A 13,611-nucleotide genomic window follows, 5' to 3' on the forward strand; every position below is an offset into this window, starting at 1 on the left:
GTTTCAACAAGCTGTCCTGTAATTGAGGGTAAGGATCTTATCCAGATTCCTAGTTTATGCTCTTTGCTTTCATATTTCTCATCCTCACAGCATGGTGGCAGCCATAGGAGAAGGCAGAGTGTGCAGTGGAAGCCCAGAGCTCAGGAGTATGTACCTATAGGGGCACAGAAGGCTCCACACAGCACCAGAACATGCAGCCTGACAGGGAAGAAATCAAGGTAAAGGACTGCATGTCCAAAATGCCAAACCCAGTGGATTTGTAAGTCTGCTGTGAGAGAGAGAGCATGTGGTATGCTATGTGCAACTCTCAATCTCCACCGCACTTTTTTGGGGGGGGAAGGGGGGAAGGAGGTGGAAAGGGGAGGCTGCTCTTTACTAATTTGCTCAGGCTGGCTCTTCTAAGCATCCATTTAAGACGTTTAACATCCGTTTAACACCAGCAGATGGCAGATTTGCATAACACATTGGCTGCCCCCTGCTCCCCCCGGCTCCCTGAAGGAAGATGGCGGCCTGGGGCCACCCGGGAAGATGGCGGCGGGTAGCCTGGGGGCATGGCCGGGCAGCCACGGTGTGCTGTCAGGGCTACCTCCTGCCACGGCGGAGGCTGGAGGAGGTAGGCAGTGAGGGTCAGAGGATGTCTACCTGCTGGAGCCCGGGGAGAAAGACACGAGTAGTTGGCACCTGGCAGCCACTTGGGGGACAGTTATAGGGTTGGCCTTCATGTTGTCTGCAGCATGGCTGCTGCAGGCTCTCCAAAATGGGTCCCCCCACTCCACCATCCTGATGCCTCATTGAGTGGACAGCACTTGCGTTTCTGGGGATTTTCAGCTGTTGGGTGGTGTTGTCTCCACCTGTCCTCCATCCTGCCTTCCCCTTCTGGCCTCCGGGGTGCAGACAGCTGCTCCTGCTGCTTTCCCCACCTACTCCATGTGACAGAGAACTGCTGTTTGCCTCAGAGTATAAAGAGCTGGATGAGGTGCAGGGAAGAAAAAGGAAAAACAACAATCAAACAAACAAACAAAAAATCATTTTAGACACTCAGGTGTCCCCAGTTTCTACTTCTTTGAAGACCAGTGTTCAGTGCCATGCCTTGTGGTTGTCTCCTCCACTCACTGTGGAAGCATTCAGGTGATCACTGCGGCCAAAACCTTCAAGTACTGACCAGCGGATCGAGGCTAACACTAGAAAACCTGTAGCCCTGTTGTGATTTCCTTGCTACTTGGGTGTTTTGCAGCTTAATTCATAGCGTGAAAGCAAAATTCAGTCAGTACTCAGGTAGGTCTGTAAGCTGTGTGTCCATATCTCATGGAAAAGGGAAAAACACTTTTTTCTTTTTTCTTTTTCCCCTTCTCTATTTGATCTCTGTTGAAAGACAAGCTGATAGAGCTTACATGAGCCAAATGCTTACTGGTTATTATCACACAATAAAATTTCCTCATGCAAAAAATGCATACTGTGTGATGCGGTCTAACTTGCTGAGAGCTTTCTCAGAAAAAAAAAAAAAAAAAAAAAAAAAAAAAAAAAAAAAAGCCGTAGGTTCAGAAGTTTTCTTTTTTCTTGGAATTTCTGGAGCATAAGCAGCTGTGGCAGTTCCAGTAGACTAAACCAAGTAGAAACAAATACTAAACCGGGAACATGCACTTCACAGAATACAAATATAGGTCCAGTACCAAACATAAGTAACTTATCCCAGATGGCGTTGCTGAACTGAAGTAAGACAACATGACAAAAACATCAGTGTCTTCTATCCAGTTCTATTATAAACACATTTTTTAACTAGCACACCCATTAGAGAGTCATTTGGCCCTCTTTTTCTGGCCTTCTTCCATAAAAATGTCCCCAAAGAGAGGTAGAATTGCTCAGTAAAGCAGAGATCTCAAACACAATTCTTAAATTTCTCTGGTTTTGCCATGGCAGCATATTGGTAATGTCATCTGCATAGGTGACCCATACTCATCCTGTGTTGGAACAGGCTGCTTCAGTGGCATAGTTCCCTTAAATTAGGATAGTGTTTTCCTGTTGATGTTGTGAGGATAAAATGGTGAGTTGGATTTCATATTTAAGACTATCACACTGAAATGGTGTGAATATATAGCCCTGAAAAACTTAGGGAAAAAATGCTATGAAAGTGAATAATAGTCTCTAATTAGCAGTACCGATCTATTTAAAATTGCATACTAGTCAGTAGTGTGATTGCTCAGGGTGGTAAAAGGCTGCTAATTGTTTTTCGATGCTTCTACTCACTCTGATTTCTGTTGCAGAGTAACCTGTTGCAGAGTAACCTTGAACGTCTCAAGGCAGACCTGCAGGCTGTAGTACAGGGTGAAGAAGATCAGGTATACGGTCAGAAGATGAGGTATATTGGGGTCCTTCACAGGTGTACACACCTGTGGAGAGTCTGTTAAGTAACGGCTGCATGACCCTGCTGATTGTGTGGTACAAAGAAAACTCACCAAAAGCAAGTGCAGGAGAGTACTGGGGCTCGACGTGAAACTGCAGAGCTTTTTCAGCACCTTGAAAATACTTAATTAGACGTAAGTTTTGCAGCTTTTAATACTCCGTTCTGAATTTGCAATCATTACATTTTCATTTTCTGTATTTCCCGTGCTATATTGATAATGTACATTACTTCTTAAATTTGTAGGAATAGCTAAGCTATATGTTGTAAATATGTGCACTGGAAGGCATTAATGGCTAGAGAAATACTAAGAAAACGATCTTTTTCTTATTTGGAAGTAGTTCGTGTAAGGTCCTTATACATGTTTTGGAGCATGATTATCAATGAAGGAAAGAGACCTAAGCAGCTATGGAAACACAGCTGCTGTATTGACATTTCTGTTAGCCATCCACGCAACAAATGGTTTCTGACTTTACACTCCTTTAGCATTGCTCAGATTTTATTATACCACAATCTCAGTTCTTACTTAACTTCAGGTATGTGACTAATATGAGTAGTGTTAAGTACAGAAATGTATAGCGCTGCCTATTAAGCTCTTTGAAGATTAATAGAATTAATTATAGGAGAACAAAGAAATTTTCTGTGCCAGTTTAAAAGAAAGAACTAACTGCCTGTCTAGTAACCTGCCTTTTCTTTTGCCAAATTTTTGTCACTGGAGATGTAAGATAAATGTAAAATATAAAGAACTGCATGCTGTGTATGATCGTGCATATGTACTACGTTCCTGCTTGAAAGTCAGATAACATACTTGGAGGATAGTGAGCTTGCTGCCTGACTAATGAAGAGGAAGAAACTCTGTTTAGAAATAAATCGCTTACATATTTTAGTAGATAGCAACGGATAGAGCAAAACACTTCTAAGTGTGAGTAAAGTTTGTAGAAAAATCTCATTTTTCTGTTTGGTAGAATTAAATATATGACAATAGCTTCCTATGATGTCATTCATAAATGTATGAAATTTCAGCTAGATTTAGTTTATGATTTCTCACTTTAAAAAAATGTGAAAATCACTACTGGACAACATATTCCAGAAGTTTTCCAATGGGAATGCTTTAAAATGCATTTGTTGGATAGCTGCTAACCCACTACTGCATTCCATAATTAAATTACAGTGTATGCTGGTGAATTATCCTTGTGCCCTATTTAAGGGCAAAAAGCGTTCCCATTTTCATGACTATAGCCCTGTTTGGGCCAAGTTAACTGTGTCAGTTCATTTCATATGTGCCAGTAAGTAGCTGTTAAATAATGGCAGCTTTCAGTTCCTGCTGAGCGAGGCTGAATTCAGCCTGTCACCTTAGAAATCACAGGGCAAAAGTAACACCATTAAAAATGCTGCTTTTAATTTGCTCAAAAAACTTTTTCAAAAAGTTAAGGTTTTGTGACCAATTGTCCGGTTAATTATTTCTAGAAAATGCTTGCATTTATGTTTACATTAGACATGCATGAGTCCATGCAGATATGTATTCAAAAAGATGAATTACCAATCCAAACACTGTTAAGAAATAAAAAATAATAATAATTAAAAAAAATGTTCAATATAATGAGTTTTTTGGGTGTGAGTGTTTTGACAATTTTGTCACACTAAACAATGTGTTGGGGTTGATCCTATGAGATTCTGCAAGCAGAACTGTTACACATATCAAAAGGAAGTCATACGTGGTCAAAGTCTTTTAGATGTGTGTATAAAAATTAGTATGTGCAGTCTATTTCCTTATACAGTAAGTCCATTGTTTGCTCTTCAGCTTCCCACCCTTTGCCTAGAAGGGCAGGAGAGAAGAAAAGTCTTGAATTGATAGGCATTTGGAGCACGCTGTGAGTCACAACCTTTTGAAGAGTGTCTGAAGTAGCAGACACGAATACATGACAGATAGAACAAAGGTTCTGGACTTTCTCCTGGGTACTGAATTGAGCACTTCAGGAAAAATACATATTCACTGTCCTCGTGAGCTTTGCATTGAATAGCAGCTACCAGCAAGTTATTCTGAAACCATTCTGAAGGTTCATGGCTTATTTATAAAAAATAAAAAGGGATTAGAGTATTTAGGGGTGTTCTTTACACATCCATGAGTATTATAAAACTAGCGCAGTCATTAAGTTACTTGAGTAGTGAATTTCTGTATCTTGCATGTTATATGAATTCTGTTTTTCTCCAGGATGTGGCAGCCTTGGAAACTCTGATTTCAATTTTGAACTGTAAAATGTAAACGGGTTTTTGATTTCAGCTTGGTAGTATGTTTGACAGAACCACATCATTTTGTTTAATTCAAATTCATTGCACAGTGCTTGGCTAAAATAACTCTGCCATAGCAAGCCTCACTAAATTACCTTGCCTTTCCTTCTGGGTTGCACAGGGAGCACAGGAGTGACTCTGAGGACAGATTTGTTTTCCTCCTGCCTGCAGGAAACATGTGCTGCAAGCTATCAGGCCTCCTGAGATGAGACCAGCCGGAAGGTGAGCTGGGAAGAAAACAACCTTTGTGCTAGACCACTTAGTGCAGAACACTTTTAACAGTGGCTGCCATCAGATCAGGCTGCCATTCAGTTTAGAAAAGTGAAGAGTTTCTGTTTTATGGCTGTGTGATGCCCTGTCTCTTCACCTGACTTAGTGGTACACGGCTGTACTGCACTATGAAGATATTCTAAGAAAATATTCTGTCTCTGAACTGTTCCCATGTGTCTCCCATATCATAACAGAGAGCACAGAACACAGAGTGACTACATTTTGACCCTTCCTAGCAAAGGCAGGACTTGCATTTAGTGTGTTAAACAGTTTTCAAGAAAAAGGGACTGGATTTCATAGTGATCGAGTTTGGAGGTCCAGTATGTGGGGGACAAAAGATGGATTGTGCTCTGGCACAGAATCCTGCCATGTCACTGAGTGGCTTCTCAAGCTCAGTTTGTCAGCTGCATCACTTTGCTGATAACGCACAGTGATCTCCTGTAACTTCCATGGTTTTCTAAGCTGCAGCCTTCTAAATAGTAACCTTACAAGCCTCAGTAAAACAGTAAAATTTCAAATAGTGACCATGCAAGACATGTATTCATCATAAAGTGAGTAACAGAACCAACCCTTTGCATTACAAAATAGGTAGTTTCTGGAGAACTGTATTTTAAAAAAAGGCACTATCCTCAATAGCCACGAGAAATCTGTCCAATATTGTCTCAAAAATACAAACTCTCAGATTTGCTTGCTGGAAATTACATGTACAAGTTTAAGAGGTGAAAAAAAAAACAAACAAAAAGTTATTTACTAAGGTTTTTTTTGCTTGTTTGTTTGTTTGTTTGTTTTTCTGAAGGATTTGCTAAGTCCTGAAGTAGGTCCCACAGCTCTAAAAAGATACAACCTGGGTTTTAACTTTAATATAGGTTTTTATTTGCTTTTAAGTAAGAGTCCAGACAAAGCCATGCTCACCTGTAACAAGAGACAGTTAAGGGAATGACAATGGAAGAAAAGAAAAAAAAAAGAAAAGCATTGCAAAACAAAACCTTGCTTTGCTCTTATCAACAACTGTGTGTCCCTCTGATGAATTTTGGGTACAACTTCTGGACCTCTGCTGCACACAGTTTTGCTACAAGAGCAGGGTTCATTCTTTCTGTGTTGATAATTTCTGTAACTCCGTCTGGAAATATATATTAAAGTTGGAGATATTTTTCAGAAAGGTCTTAAACTGTATAAATAATAGGGACTGCAGCATCTGGCATGAATAACAGAGACTTCAGAGCACATGGCATCTTTTTAATTGCCTGCTTGCCTGCTTTATGTAGAAGTCTACATACTCTAGTAAGATTACAGTTTCATTCAGTTTCATGACAGCTCTCCATTCCACTAATCCTTGTAAATTTATCTCAGGAATACACATTTTAGATATTAATGAAGACCACTTCAGACAACAACAAAGTATGTTCTCTTAAAAACACTTGTTTCTTGAATCCTTGTGGAGACCTACATCTTTCTAACAAAAAGTAGATGACTATATAATTTAGAAGACAATACATTTTGACAAATATAGAAGACAAAGCTGTATTTGAATGTTTGAATCTAAGGAACAAAATCCTGTATTTGTAAATATTGTATCTTCTTAAGCCACCAAACACATCCTGTTAAAATCTACTTTTGTCACTCTATACTTTCTGGTGTGGGATGAGGGGAGATACCAAAACATGAAGTAGACATGCTGTTTAGTGCTTATTTGCCTGTCAGTGTTATGTACTTGCAAAGGACATCTGGAGGAAGTTGGAACTGGCTGATCTTTAAGGTCCCTTCCAACCCAAGCCATTCCATGATTCTGTAAGAGGGCACAAACCCTTCATAGGTGCCTGCTTGATCAGACAACGAGATAAGGAATTTCAAACTGTCAAAGGAATGAGAGATAGAAGCTAAACTAGCATCTAAATTAAAGAGGATATTGTGTTCAGAAGGACCAGAGGACACTTGGGCACTTGATTTAAAAATACATGGTTTTAAACAGCCAGGACTGACAAAGGCACTGGAGGCCACTTGCATGAAAGCACTCGCATCCAAATTTTCCAAGACTGACTTTGTTTTGACAAGCTACGCCAAAAGAATGTGTTGTAAACATGAAGACATCTGGTCTCATGTTTGAATGATATTTAATACAGTGGAATTTATAATCCTGAAAACTGTTCAAATGTGAAAAGAAAGGGAAAAAAAATAACATTTACTCTGTTCTGTTGTTTTTCTAATTAAATAAAAAGTTAATCTCTGTCTGAAGGAGGTGTGAGTGCTTGAGGAAAAACAGGAAGAGATAAAACATACACAGATGAAGTGGGCCTTGTAACCTTCTGCCCACTGGCAACTGCATTATCTGCTATAATATAGTCTGAGTCTAAGCCATTTTCTTGGAATGTACTCGGGGCTATAGCGTTCTTTCTTTTCTTATGGAAATAAATGGGAACACTCTTATGTTACTGAGCTGGATCAGATGTGAGCCACTGTGCAAGTGCTTCTTTAAAAAGAAAGAGCAGACATATAGAGGGGGGTGTTTCAAGCTGTGACAAGTCTCATCTTGTAAACTGTGCTCTCCCATCGTTCTCTAGCTCAACAGAACCATCCAGTTTTATACTGTTTTGCAGGCAGGATAAAGTGATAATTATTTCTCAGTATTGGTTTAAGGCTGGGCTATTATAGGATTTGAGAACTGTTGTAAAGACAGGAATGCCAATGAGGTTTAGAGTGTTTATTTTTGTGAGTTATTTAATTTTATTTGCATTGCTCCTTCAGTAAAGATCCTGGTTGAGCAATGTATGTACATTCGTGAATGTACAAGCATACAAGCATTGAGGAATCAGAATTTCAAATATACACTCTTGGGAGGTTTACCGTAAGATATACACCTAAAAAGTCACAATTTGGGGACAAAGTTGTTAAAAATAAAAGAAAACAAACACGCTGCTAAGTCCATGATGCAGGTAATGGTCTGCAGAAGCTTTTACACTCATGGTGTTGAGCCTGGCTGAGTTCTGCAGCATCTGAAAGATGATGCTGTGGATGGATGGAGAAGTCCCTATCAACACCTGCTGATCCTCTGCTTCGGTCACCCACCATTGCCAAGAGGGTGAAGGCATTACCTTGAATGAACTGCTTTCCTACAGTCCCAGGACAGAGTGGCAGGAGACAGCAGAGGAAGTTCAGTCTGACACAGAGCATGCATGTGCACATCTGAGCATGTTCAACCTCTTTTTCATTGTGGACCAAAGAAAAGCTCTCCCCAGAGCTATTGCTGCTAGCATATTTATTGAGGAACTGCTTCCCTTGCCTGCTGCGCACAGTATTTGACTGCTTGAATTCAACTGCAAAGCCACGTGTTTTGGCCAGCTGTGTTCCCTGCTTAATACTGCTACCATTTGCAATTAAGTCCTGCATAAACAAGCCTATGCCTGTTCCTTTCTTTCCTGTTAGTGCCCTCACAACATATTATTTCCTGGTTCTCGTCTGCTCATTTTTTTCTGAGAGAAAGTAGGCTTCGGATTGTATCTTGTAATGCAAAGAAGCTACTGCATGCCAAACATATTCTTGACTGCTCCCTTTTGTCTCTGTCAGAGACAAGAGCTTCAAAGAAATTTAAGAAAAAGACGGATTCCATGTTCCCATGGCCACAAAATCACTGAATGTGTAGAGCTTTCTTCTTCAGTCTTCTCTACAACTGTGAAGGTGGTAGTCTCTGAGTCCTTGGACTCCTTTTGAGAGGAGTGGAGTATGATTTCCCTCTTTATTTACTGTGTTTTGCCCTTGCAATGTAGATCTCTTCTTCAGGTTATTACACTGACTAACTGTAAAGTTATTATATGAAGAGATAACAAGTTTGCATATGCTGAAATTAAGAAAAATTGATTCTCCACAACATTTTGTATTCCGTCACAAATAAAGTGCTAAAAGTATTTTTCCTGTTGTACCTCATACTCAAAATGTTCCTTGGAATATTAATAGCACATATGCATAACTCAAAGGTAATCTACTCCTCTTAGCATAGCACAAAGAAGAAAGCTCAGGGGACTGTATTGTCTTATGCTGAACACTTTTGCAGGTAAACAACAAAACAGAACATGGCATAAGTGTGAGTTAAGGACAGGACTACCAGCTCAACGAATCTTCTCACACAGAAGGAGATTACTGCAGAAAACCAGATGACCTGGTATGTGAACCTGTACAGAACCTAAGCACTTTCTTATTTCTTCTGCAGCAAATGACATTATCAAGTGCCAAAACTGAATCACAAATAGTTGAAACTTTGTGCATTCTTCTTAGGAACAAGTCATAGTCTTTAATCTAGTCTTAGCTGGCAAAGTGTGTCTAAGTTTCTTAACCAAAGAGATGCATCAGGAGTCTGTTTCGTACAGCAACATTTCTAAGAAAACACAGAATACAAACGTGCCCTCGTTGTAAAACCACTGGGTGCCAGTGTTGTATTATCATGACAGTATCATTTCCCTGCATTTCTCTCCTGTATGAATTGTTGCTGTCTACCTTCAGCAATGGCAATGACATCAAGTCCTTCCAGGTCGTGTTTTGTACCTTGCATCTGAAAAAGCTCTGTAATACTAAGCAGGGAGTCCCTTCATGTTTGCTTTGCATGAACGTCTGGAGTTCTTAGGAGCTTCCCTTTTTAACCCCACTGTTTCTGTAAAGTCTTCTTAATAACTAGCATATGAGAGGACCACTAATAAATACAAGCACTGCTTTCCCATGCTGCACACCCTGAGGGAGGTGCTCCCACCAGGTAGAGGGGATTCTTGCAGTCACATAGGGTAGGATAGCTGGGGTGGCCTTGTGCCACCTTATTTTCCAAAGCAAAGTGCCCAGATGGCTGCAGCCAGGCTGCCATTCATCTCAGGGGATTGCTGTCCACTGTGAGGTACTTGAGAGGCAGCCTGTTATTACTTGCCATTGCCTACTGTTTGTTTTCTTCATCACCTACTACAGATTTCTGCTTCAATGCTTGTACTACATAATCTTACAAGACCTTCTTACAATTAAACGTTGATTTTTTTTTTAAACACATGCCAGAGTGCCTGTAAAATGGTACCACAACTGAAGTTTCTGTGACATGAAGCTGATACCATCTCTTTGGCTCTGGCTTGGAGAATGAAGTTTAAAGGTTGCGGTGTTTATATTCAGTGTTGTATTTTTTCCATATGTCGTCAGTCTTGCCAGGAAAGAGTTCTGCTAGTTTATTAACATGGGGAGTGGATTCAGTTCAAGAGCTCTGTGGTCTCACACTTTAGCTGGTCTGCGTGTCATTCTTTTGGATGCTGTTCCATTAAACTATTGCCTAACTATATTGCTGATGTTGAACACTCTGAAGTTTTTATGAAAGTGGTGGAGATAGATAATAGAAGAATTTCCACTGGTACAGCATACCTGAATGTGTAGTTGGCAATTAAATTTGATTTTAAGGGACAGTAATATTTTGTTTGTTTGTTTGTTTGTTTTGCTAATGGTCAGCAAGCAGTAACTAATGTATTCAGTGACACCAAGAATGTGAGAAAGCTGTTTCTTATTATTTAATGGGTCATCAAAAGATCTAGATCTATTTATTTATTTTTTTCTGGTCTTGCCCATAGTCCTGGGTGCCAGATCTCTTGTGCAAGACAGTTTAGTATGTAGGGTGAGAAAATAAGTAGAACACCCTAAAAACACAATGTTTAATTAAAATAGATGTTCTCCTGGGCATCATGCAAGGCAGTGCAATGCACAGCATGTCACTAAATTTTTAAAACTATAGCTTTTCTTGTTGTAAGTGTAAATAATGAATTTATGCCCCTCCTCTGTTGAATCCTTCTGTTTTGCAAATATATGCAGCCTCATTCCTATTCATCTAGACATTTTAGCTCATAAACTTTCCACTCTGAGTATTTACTATTTGGTATGCAGTTATATCAAGTGCATAATCTTATTTTTGGGTAAAATATAAGATGAAAATTACCATGATGAGTCAAGTCAGGCCATCACAGAAGAAAGTCCCTATATTTAGAAGGAAATCAGTGAACAGTGAGGAGAGAGAGAAACACCTAGTTGAACTGAAGCATACCTAAGGGTGCAACATAGCTATAGCCTGCACTCTTACTGTAAAAGAGTTCATGAAGAAATCAGGTACTTTTATTTATTTTTAATTTCTGGACAAAATATTTAATCATTTCCAACTTTTGTGTATGAATATGTGTGTGTGCGCTATCTATTTATTTATTTCCTTGAAATTCTTTATTCAAATTTGCCTGCGATCATGGCTGTTTCAGGGACATATACCCTCACGTTCACAGTTTGCCTCCTGTGAGCTTAGCTGAAAGGACAAAAAGTGTGTTCGTGGGGGATTCCTGCAGACACGACTAACCACAGACTTTTGGATGCTTGCTCTCATTTCCCTCCTCTTCAGCCACATCTAGTATATGATGTCCTGCCAGACCCACACTGGTGATCATTCTGTTTCTAGTTTTATGCCACCCTTGCCTCCCTCATCTTGGAAGTCAGAGTTCAACCCACCTTGCTTGCGACCAGTGGCATGCCATGTGTGAGTCTCATTTTCCCCTGCCACCAGTAGCGACGTGCTTTAATCTCCTCCCGGACAGCAGCCTACGTGCCAAACGTATCTCACAGCGGTGGCTCCATGCCCAGGGCCCCATATGGCTGAACACTTGCTTTCCAAGCTGTTGCCCAGGAGCACCTGCAGGAATAGCACGACTTCTTTAAACAGTGGTGAGGGTGCCTGGAAGCTCAGCCACATGCCGGGGATGGTCAGACTCGCTGGCTGCAACACTCCTGCCAAGGCACCTGCAGAAATGTGCCACCTGCTTCCCCCCACAGCCTCGGGTTTGTGTTATGTCAGAGGCATGACAGATAGCTCGCCCAGCTGCTGCTGCCCGGTGCTGCAGGATGTGGCAGGGCGAAGGCTTCTCTGGGGTCATTGTCAAGTCCTGCCGCAGAGCTGCCAGGAGAGGGGCAGCAGTGGTGAGATGTTACAGAGCAAGGATCCCAAACTCTCTGGTCCTGGGCACGTGCTCAAGTCCACCCAGAGAACATTTAAAATTGAACATATGGATGACAGGGAGAGCAAGAGAGGAGCAGCAGCTCAGCAAAGACCTGAACACCGCTTTTGGAGATGATGTTAAAAAGCCTGCGTGTTTGTGCATCAGAAGTGACGGGAATCTTTATTTCTATCTGCAGTACTGATTGCTCAAATGCAAAAACAGAAGCAGTTGTGAAGTAGGATCAGTGAATACCTTTATAGTTAAGAAACAGATACTGACTTTTTTTTTCTCCCTCTTGCATAAACAGAAGTGTCCCAAAACTATATTTGCATAAAACTTAACCATACTGAAATTCCTCTGGATACTATGAAACTGTACCATGCTGCTCTTTGCATTATGAACAGAGAACACCTTGAGGTCTGAAATAACAATCCTATGACTATAAGGTGAGAAGAAGGAAATTCTTTCCAGTTCCTACAAAAATCCAGTGTTTTGTTTCCAAGTTGGTAGTGGGAATAAGTTGGGTAAAGAATGTGATCTGGTGAAAAGCAAGTATGGATGCAAATGCAGTTGTAATATTAAGCTATTTACTTTATGCTATCGACTCTTTAAGTATTGTTCTCACTGATGACCTAAACCTGTATGTCTTTTTTCCTTTTTTCCCAGCTCTGGATGATTCATTCTCTGGCTGAAGAGCTTATTGTTGTGGGATGGGTGATACTGGATCAAACTGTTAGGAGATAATTTGGTTGCTGATGCAGCAGGACTTGCCCTTGAGCCTGTGTTGTGCTGAAGACCAGCTTGCTGGAGAGCAGCATCTTTGGACTGGTTCCACTAGAAAATTCTGGTATCAGGTGAAGGTGTTGTGGTCCATGCAACCTGTTGTGCAGAGAGCCTCAGAGACAGAGACAGTTAGGCCAGGAAAATGGGCAAGACGTAGATAAAAAATAAAAGCCCCTGCACGTGTAGATCTCTTTGCCCATACCTATTGCTGAGCTCTGTCAGGAGCAGCAGAGGATACTTGGTGCATTCAAGACGTAGGGAACAGAGAGAAGCAGATGACGTTTAAAAGCTGTATTGCCCATAACTTTTCTGAACTTGGAAAGGGCTCGCCAGTTATATTCTGAGATGCCAAAGAACAGCATCTGTAAAACTGCAAACCATAATCACTTCTGGGTAGTTCATGGCTGTCCTCCACATCTCATTGCATTTATTGCTGAGACCATTGAGAATCAGAGCCTGGAAATTTTAATTTCCTCTTGCATGTGTTTAGGTAACAGAGGCACATGATGACCTCGGGATAAAAAGTCATCTCCTGGGTCTCCACAGCAGTGTACACTGTGGCTGACTTCTGCCTTGTCCTCTGCAGTTTGACCCTTAGGCCAAGCTTGTAGGTTGGTCTTCAGAACAAAACCAGCTCTGGTTTCTGCTGTGCTCTTAGGAAAGGAATTCTTCCTCTCATCAGATACAGAGGAACTACTGTGAAACACATGCCATATGTTGTAGGCATGTGTTTACATACATATTCATCTCTGTGGCTGCTGGAATCTCTGTTAAACAGCAGCTTTGGTTCTTTAGGGCTCTGCCTATTCCACACTGTAAGTATTATACACTGGACCGTGCAGATCACTTCTGTTTATCCCAATATTGCTCTAAATTGAGCTGCTTCTT

At 40.8% G+C, this 13,611-nt stretch overlaps 1 protein-coding gene and 1 long non-coding RNA gene across 4 annotated transcripts in view; one reads left to right on the plus strand and one right to left on the minus strand.

Moving 5' to 3' along the window:
* The window catches only part of LOC311427063 (atrial natriuretic peptide receptor 1-like), a 58,493-nt gene extending 56,981 nt beyond the window's left edge, over positions 1-1,512 (minus strand). For both annotated transcript variants that reach the window (XM_084504052.1, XM_084504051.1), the window contains exon 1: positions 377-1,512. The gene's annotated coding sequence lies outside the window, so the exon portion shown is untranslated. The remainder of the gene's footprint in view (positions 1-376) is intronic.
* LOC311427065 lies at positions 97-12,680 on the plus strand. 2 transcript variants are annotated; one of them, XR_014687191.1, is made up of 5 exons: positions 1,143-1,275; positions 2,262-2,534; positions 4,809-4,909; positions 9,003-9,110; positions 12,607-12,680. It is a non-coding gene; the product is annotated as an uncharacterized lncRNA (long non-coding RNA). The 2 variants fall into 2 exon arrangements; XR_014687190.1 differs by lacking the exons at positions 1,143-1,275; positions 4,809-4,909; positions 9,003-9,110; positions 12,607-12,680 and adding an exon at positions 97-218 and having other exon boundaries at positions 2,262-3,168.
* Positions 12,681-13,611: the final 931 nt, after the last annotated feature.

This window comes from Aythya ferina, assembly GCF_964211825.1.
Source record: "Aythya ferina genome assembly, chromosome: Z".
In the NCBI taxonomy this organism is placed as follows: domain Eukaryota; kingdom Metazoa; phylum Chordata; class Aves; order Anseriformes; family Anatidae; genus Aythya; species Aythya ferina.